The 5,000-nt window shown below is 41.2% G+C and overlaps 19 non-coding genes and 4 pseudogenes across 19 annotated transcripts in view; all 23 read right to left on the reverse strand.

Moving 5' to 3' along the window:
- The window catches only part of LOC135064625 (5S ribosomal RNA), a 119-nt gene extending 92 nt beyond the window's left edge, over positions 1–27 (reverse strand). The window contains exon 1 of the ribosomal RNA XR_010250930.1: positions 1–27. This exon is cut by the window's left edge and continues 92 nt beyond it. This is a non-coding gene — a ribosomal RNA (5S ribosomal RNA).
- Positions 28–134: 107 nt separating this feature from the next.
- Positions 135–253, reverse strand: LOC135070319 (5S ribosomal RNA). Its single transcript, XR_010256487.1, has one exon. It is a non-coding gene; the product is annotated as a 5S ribosomal RNA (ribosomal RNA).
- Positions 254–360: 107 nt separating this feature from the next.
- Positions 361–479, reverse strand: LOC135065816 (5S ribosomal RNA). The gene has a single exon (XR_010252086.1). It is a non-coding gene; the product is annotated as a 5S ribosomal RNA (ribosomal RNA).
- A 107-nt stretch (positions 480–586) lies between these two features.
- On the reverse strand, positions 587–705 carry LOC135069727 (5S ribosomal RNA). Its single transcript, XR_010255912.1, has one exon. It is a non-coding gene; the product is annotated as a 5S ribosomal RNA (ribosomal RNA).
- Positions 706–812: 107 nt separating this feature from the next.
- LOC135062224 (5S ribosomal RNA) lies at positions 813–931 on the reverse strand. The gene has a single exon (XR_010248578.1). It is a non-coding gene; the product is annotated as a 5S ribosomal RNA (ribosomal RNA).
- Positions 932–1,038: 107 nt separating this feature from the next.
- On the reverse strand, positions 1,039–1,157 carry LOC135065382 (5S ribosomal RNA). The gene has a single exon (XR_010251664.1). It is a non-coding gene; the product is annotated as a 5S ribosomal RNA (ribosomal RNA).
- A 107-nt stretch (positions 1,158–1,264) lies between these two features.
- Positions 1,265–1,383, reverse strand: LOC135065818 (5S ribosomal RNA). The gene has a single exon (XR_010252088.1). It is a non-coding gene; the product is annotated as a 5S ribosomal RNA (ribosomal RNA).
- Positions 1,384–1,490: 107 nt separating this feature from the next.
- LOC135067060 (5S ribosomal RNA) lies at positions 1,491–1,609 on the reverse strand. The gene has a single exon (XR_010253288.1). It is a non-coding gene; the product is annotated as a 5S ribosomal RNA (ribosomal RNA).
- Positions 1,610–1,716: 107 nt separating this feature from the next.
- LOC134886867 (5S ribosomal RNA) lies at positions 1,717–1,835 on the reverse strand. Its single transcript, XR_010170943.1, has one exon. It is a non-coding gene; the product is annotated as a 5S ribosomal RNA (ribosomal RNA).
- Positions 1,836–1,942: 107 nt separating this feature from the next.
- Positions 1,943–2,061, reverse strand: LOC134901623 (5S ribosomal RNA). The gene has a single exon (XR_010175110.1). It is a non-coding gene; the product is annotated as a 5S ribosomal RNA (ribosomal RNA).
- A 107-nt stretch (positions 2,062–2,168) lies between these two features.
- On the reverse strand, positions 2,169–2,287 carry LOC135070931 (5S ribosomal RNA). The gene has a single exon (XR_010257078.1). It is a non-coding gene; the product is annotated as a 5S ribosomal RNA (ribosomal RNA).
- A 107-nt stretch (positions 2,288–2,394) lies between these two features.
- LOC135067135 (5S ribosomal RNA) lies at positions 2,395–2,513 on the reverse strand. Its single transcript, XR_010253359.1, has one exon. It is a non-coding gene; the product is annotated as a 5S ribosomal RNA (ribosomal RNA).
- Positions 2,514–2,620: 107 nt separating this feature from the next.
- Positions 2,621–2,739, reverse strand: LOC134886071 (5S ribosomal RNA). Its single transcript, XR_010170167.1, has one exon. It is a non-coding gene; the product is annotated as a 5S ribosomal RNA (ribosomal RNA).
- A 107-nt stretch (positions 2,740–2,846) lies between these two features.
- On the reverse strand, positions 2,847–2,966 carry LOC134891027 (5S ribosomal RNA; annotated as a pseudogene).
- Positions 2,967–3,073: 107 nt separating this feature from the next.
- On the reverse strand, positions 3,074–3,192 carry LOC135060016 (5S ribosomal RNA). The gene has a single exon (XR_010246409.1). It is a non-coding gene; the product is annotated as a 5S ribosomal RNA (ribosomal RNA).
- A 107-nt stretch (positions 3,193–3,299) lies between these two features.
- Positions 3,300–3,418, reverse strand: LOC135068516 (5S ribosomal RNA). Its single transcript, XR_010254714.1, has one exon. It is a non-coding gene; the product is annotated as a 5S ribosomal RNA (ribosomal RNA).
- Positions 3,419–3,525: 107 nt separating this feature from the next.
- On the reverse strand, positions 3,526–3,644 carry LOC135062990 (5S ribosomal RNA). Its single transcript, XR_010249331.1, has one exon. It is a non-coding gene; the product is annotated as a 5S ribosomal RNA (ribosomal RNA).
- Positions 3,645–3,751: 107 nt separating this feature from the next.
- Positions 3,752–3,870, reverse strand: LOC135064867 (5S ribosomal RNA). The gene has a single exon (XR_010251164.1). It is a non-coding gene; the product is annotated as a 5S ribosomal RNA (ribosomal RNA).
- Positions 3,871–3,977: 107 nt separating this feature from the next.
- Positions 3,978–4,096, reverse strand: LOC135069785 (5S ribosomal RNA). The gene has a single exon (XR_010255967.1). It is a non-coding gene; the product is annotated as a 5S ribosomal RNA (ribosomal RNA).
- A 107-nt stretch (positions 4,097–4,203) lies between these two features.
- Positions 4,204–4,322, reverse strand: LOC134889681 (5S ribosomal RNA; annotated as a pseudogene).
- A 107-nt stretch (positions 4,323–4,429) lies between these two features.
- On the reverse strand, positions 4,430–4,548 carry LOC134889657 (5S ribosomal RNA; annotated as a pseudogene).
- A 107-nt stretch (positions 4,549–4,655) lies between these two features.
- Positions 4,656–4,774, reverse strand: LOC135069634 (5S ribosomal RNA). The gene has a single exon (XR_010255812.1). It is a non-coding gene; the product is annotated as a 5S ribosomal RNA (ribosomal RNA).
- A 107-nt stretch (positions 4,775–4,881) lies between these two features.
- LOC134889728 (5S ribosomal RNA) lies at positions 4,882–5,000 on the reverse strand (annotated as a pseudogene).

The following is a 5,000-nucleotide window of genomic DNA, read 5'->3' on the forward strand; positions in this document are numbered from 1 at the left end:
CGTATCCAGTGTGGTGTGGCTGTAGATGAGTTTTGTGGTTTCTGTTAGAACTTTTCTACTTCTAACTACTGGTTCATAAATGAATACGTTTGAAAATGGAATGCATCAACAGAACGGTGTTGGCAGTATAAAAATATCTACAGCACCTTGTATTCCCAGGTGGTCTCCCACCCAAGTACTAACCAGGCCCAACACTGCTTAGCTTCCAAGATCAGATGATATTGGGCGTATCCAGTGTGGTGTGGCTGTAGATGAGCTTTGTTGTTTCTGTCAGAACTTTTCTACTACTAACTACTGGTTCATAAATGAATACGTTTGAAAATGGAATGCATCAACAGAACGGTGTTGGCAGTATAAAAATATCTACAGCACCTTGTATTCCCAGGTAGTCTCCCATCCAAGTACTAACCAGGCCCAACACTGCTTAGCTTCCAAGATCAGATGAGATTGGGCGTATCCAATGTGGTGTGGCTGTAGATGAACTTTGTGGTTTCTGTTAGAACTTTTCTACTTCTAACTACTGGTTCATAAATGAATACTTTTTAAAATGGAATGCATCAACAGAACGGTGTTGGCAGTATAAAATTATCTACAGCACCTTGTATTCCCAGGTGGACTCCCATCCAAGTACTAACCAGGCCCAACACTGCTTAGCTTCCAAGATCAGATGAGATTGGGCATATCCAGTGTGGTGTGGCTGTAGAAGAGCTTTATGATTTCTGTTAGTACTTTTCTACTTCCAACTACTGGTTCATAAATGAATACGTTTGAAAATGGAATGCATCAACAGAACGGTGTTTGTAGTATAAAAATATCGACAGCACCTTGTATTCCCAGGTGGTCTCCCATCCAAGTACTAACCAGGCCCAACACTGCTTAGCTTCCAAGATCAGATGAGATTGGGCGTATCCAGTGTGGTGTGGCTGTAGATGAGCTTTGTGGTTTCTGTTAGAACTTTTCTACTTCTAACTACTGGTTCATAAATGAATACGTTTTAAAATGGAATGCATCAACAGAACGGTGTTGGTAGTATAAAAATATCTACAGCACCTTGTATTCCCAGGTGGACTCCCATCCAAGTACTAACCAGGCCCAACACTGCTTAGCTTCCAAGATCAGATGAGATTGGGCGTATCCAGTGTGGTGTTGCTGTAGATGAGCTTTGTTGTTTCTGTTAGAACTTTTCTACTACTAACTACTGGTTCATAAATGAATACGTTTGAAAATGGAATGCATCAACAGAACGGTGTTGGCAGTATAAAAATATCTACAGCACCTTGTATTCCCAGGTAGTCTCCCATCCAAGTACTAACCAGGCCCAACACTGCTTAGCTTCCAAGATCAGATGAGATTGGGCGTATCCAATGTGGTGTGGCTGTAGATGAACTTTGTGGTTTCTGTTAGAACTTTTCTACTTCTAACTACTGGTTCATAAATGAATACGTTTTAAAATGGAATGCATCAACAGAACGGTGTTGGCAGTATAAAATTATCTACAGCACCTTGTATTCCCAGGTGGACTCCCATCCAAGTACTAACCAGGCCCAACACTGCTTAGCTTCCAAGATCAGATGAGATTGGGCATATCCAGTGAGGTGTGGCTGTAGATGAGCTTTGCTGTTTCTGTTAGAACTTTTCTACTTCTAACTACTGGTTCATAAATGAATACATTTGAAAATGGAATGCATCAACAGAACGGTGTTGGCAGTATAAATATATCTACAGCACCTTGTATTCCCAGGTGGTCTCCCATCCAAGTACTAAATAGGTCCAACACTGCTTAGCTTCCAAGATCAGATGCGATTGGGCGTATCCAGTGTGGTGTTGCTGTAGATGAACTTTCTGGTTTCTGTTAGAACTTTTCTTCTTCTAACTACTGGTTCATAAATGAATAAGTTTTAAAATGGAATGCATCAACAGAACGGTGTTGGCAGTATAAAATTATCTACAGCACCTAGTATTCCCAGGTGGTCTCCCATCCAAGTACTAACCAGGCCCAACACTGCTTAGCTACCAAGATCAGATGAGATTGGGCGTATCCAGTGTGGTGTGGCTGTAGAAGAGCTTTATGGTTTCTGTTAGTACTTTTCTACTTCTAACTATTGGTTCATAAATGAATAAGTTTGAAAATGGAATGCATCAACAGAACGGTGTTGGTAGTATAAAAATTTCTACAGCACCTTGTATTCCCAGGTGGTCTCCCATCCAAGTACTAACCAGGCCCAACACTGCTTAGCTTCCTAGATCAGATGAGATTGGGCGTATCCAGTGTGGTGTGGCTGTAGATGAGCTTTGTGGTTTCTGTTAGAACTTTTCTACTTCTAACTACTGGTTCATAAATGAATACGTTTGAAAATGGAATGCATCAACAGAACGGTGTTGGTAGTATAAAAATATCTACAGCACCTTGTATTCCCAGGTGGTCTCCCATCCAAGTACTAACCAGGCCCAACACTGTTTAGCTTCCAAGATCAGATGAGATTGGGCGTATCCAGTGTGGTGTTGCTATAGATGAACTTTCTGGTTTCTGTTAGAACTTTTCTACTTCTAACTACTGGTTCATAAATGAATACGTTTTAAAATGGAATGCATCAACAGAACGGTGTTGGTAGTATAAAAATATCTACAGCACCTTGTATTCCCAGGTGGTCTCCCATCCAAGTATTAACCAGGCCCAACACTGCTTAGCTTCCTAGATCAGATGAGATTGGGCGTATCCAGTGTGGTGTGGCTGTAGATGAGCTTTGTGGTTTCTGTTTGAACTTTTCTACTTCTAACTACTGGTTCATAAATGAATACGTTTGAAAATGGAATGCATCAACAGAACGGTGTTGGCAGTATAAAATTATCTACAGCACCTATGTATTCCCAGGTGGTCTCCCATCCAAGTACTAACCAGGCCCAACACTGCTTAGCTTCTAAGATCAGATGAGATTGGGCATATCCAGTGTGGTGTGGCTGTAGAAAAGCTTTATGATTTCTGTTAGTACTTTTCTACTTCTAACTACTGGTTCATAAATGAATACGTTTGAAAATGGAATGCATCAACAGAACGGTGTTGGTAGTATAAAAATATCTACAGCACCTTGTATTCCCAGGTGGTCTCCCATCCAAGTACTAACCAGGCCCAACACTGCTTAGCTTCCAAGATCAGATGAGATTGGGCGTATCCAGTGTGGTGTTGCTGTAGATGAACTTTCTGGTTTCTGTTAGAACTTTTCTACTTCTAACTACTTGTTCATAAATGAATACGTTTTAAAATGGAATGCATCAACAGAACGGTGTTGGCAGTATAAAATTATCTACAGCACCTTGTATTCCCAGGTGGTCTCCCATTCAAGTACTAACCAGGCCCAACACTGCTTAGCTTCCAAGATCAGATGAGATTGGGCATATCCAGTGTGGTGTGGCTGTAGAAGAGCTTTATGGTTTCTGTTAGTACTTTTCTACTTCTAACTACTGGTTCATAAATGAATACGTTTGAAAATGGAATGCATCAACAAAACGGTGTTGGTAGTATAAAAATATCTACAGCACCTTGTATTCCCAGGTGGTCTCCCATCCAAGTACTAACCAGGCCCAACACTGCTTAGCTTCCAAGATCAGATGAGATTGGGCATATCCAGTGTGGTGTGGCTGTAGACGAGCTTTGTGGTTTCTGTTAGAACTTTTCTACTTCTAACTACTGTTTCATAAATGAATACGTTTGAAAATGGAATGCATCAACAGAACGGTGTTGGCAGTATAAAAATATCTACAGCACCTTGTATTCCCAGGTGGTCTCCCATCCAAGTACTAACCAGGCCCAACACTGCTTAGTTTCCAAGATCAGATGAGATTGGGCGTATCCAGTGTGGTGTGGCTGTAGATGAGCTTTGCAGTTTCTGTTAGAACTTTTCTACTTCTAACTACTGGTTCATAAATGAATACATGTGAAAATGGAATGCATCAACAGAACGGTGTTGGCAGTATAAATATATCTACAGCACCTTGTATTCCCAGGTGGTCTCCCATCCAAGTACTAAATAGGTCCAACACTGCTTAGCTTCCAAGATCAGATGCGATTGGGCGTATCCAGTGTGGTGTGGCTGTAGATGAGCTTTGTGGTTTCTGTTAGAACTTTTCTACTTCTAACTACTGGTTCATAAATGAATAGGTTTGAAAATGGAATGCATTAACAGAACGGTGTTGGCAGTATAAAAATATCTACAGCACCTTGTATTCCCAGGTGGTCTCCCATCCAAGTATTAACCAGGCTCAACACTGCTTAGCTTCCAAGATCAGATGAGATTGGGCGTATCCAGTGTGGTGTTGCTGTAGATGAACTTTCTGGTTTCTGTTAGAACTTTTTTACTTCTAACTACTGGTTCATAAATGAATAAGTTTTAAAATGGAATGCATCAACAGAACGGTGTTGGCAGTATAAAATTATCTACAGCACCTAGTATTCCCAGGTGGTCTCCCATCCAAGTACTAACCAGGCCCAACACTGCTTAGCTTCCAAGATGAGAGGAGATTGGGCGTATCCAGTGTGGTGTGGCTGTAGAAGAGCTTTATGGTTTCTGTTAGTACTTTTCTAATTCTAACTACTGGTTCATAAATGAATACGTTTGAAAATGGAATGCATCAACAGAACGGTGTTGGCAGTATAAAATTATCTACAGCACCTTGTATTCCCAGGTGGTCTCCCATCCAAGTACTAACCAGGCCCAGCACTGCTTAGCTTCCAAGATCAGAGGAGATTGGGCGTATCCAGTGTGGTGTTGCTGTAGATGAACTTTCTGGTTTCTGTTAGAACTTTTCTACTTCTAACTACTGGTTCATAAATGAATACATTTTAAAATGGAATGCATCAACAGAACGGTGTTGGCAGTATAAAATTATCTACAGCACCTTGTATTCCCAGGTGGTCTCCCATCCAAGTACTAACCAGGCCCAACACTGCTTAGCTTCCAAGATCAGATGAGATTGGGCATATCCAGTCTGGTGTGGCTGTACAT

Source organism: Pseudophryne corroboree, chromosome 3, assembly GCF_028390025.1.
Source record: "Pseudophryne corroboree isolate aPseCor3 chromosome 3, aPseCor3.hap2, whole genome shotgun sequence".
Classification (NCBI taxonomy): domain Eukaryota; kingdom Metazoa; phylum Chordata; class Amphibia; order Anura; family Myobatrachidae; genus Pseudophryne; species Pseudophryne corroboree.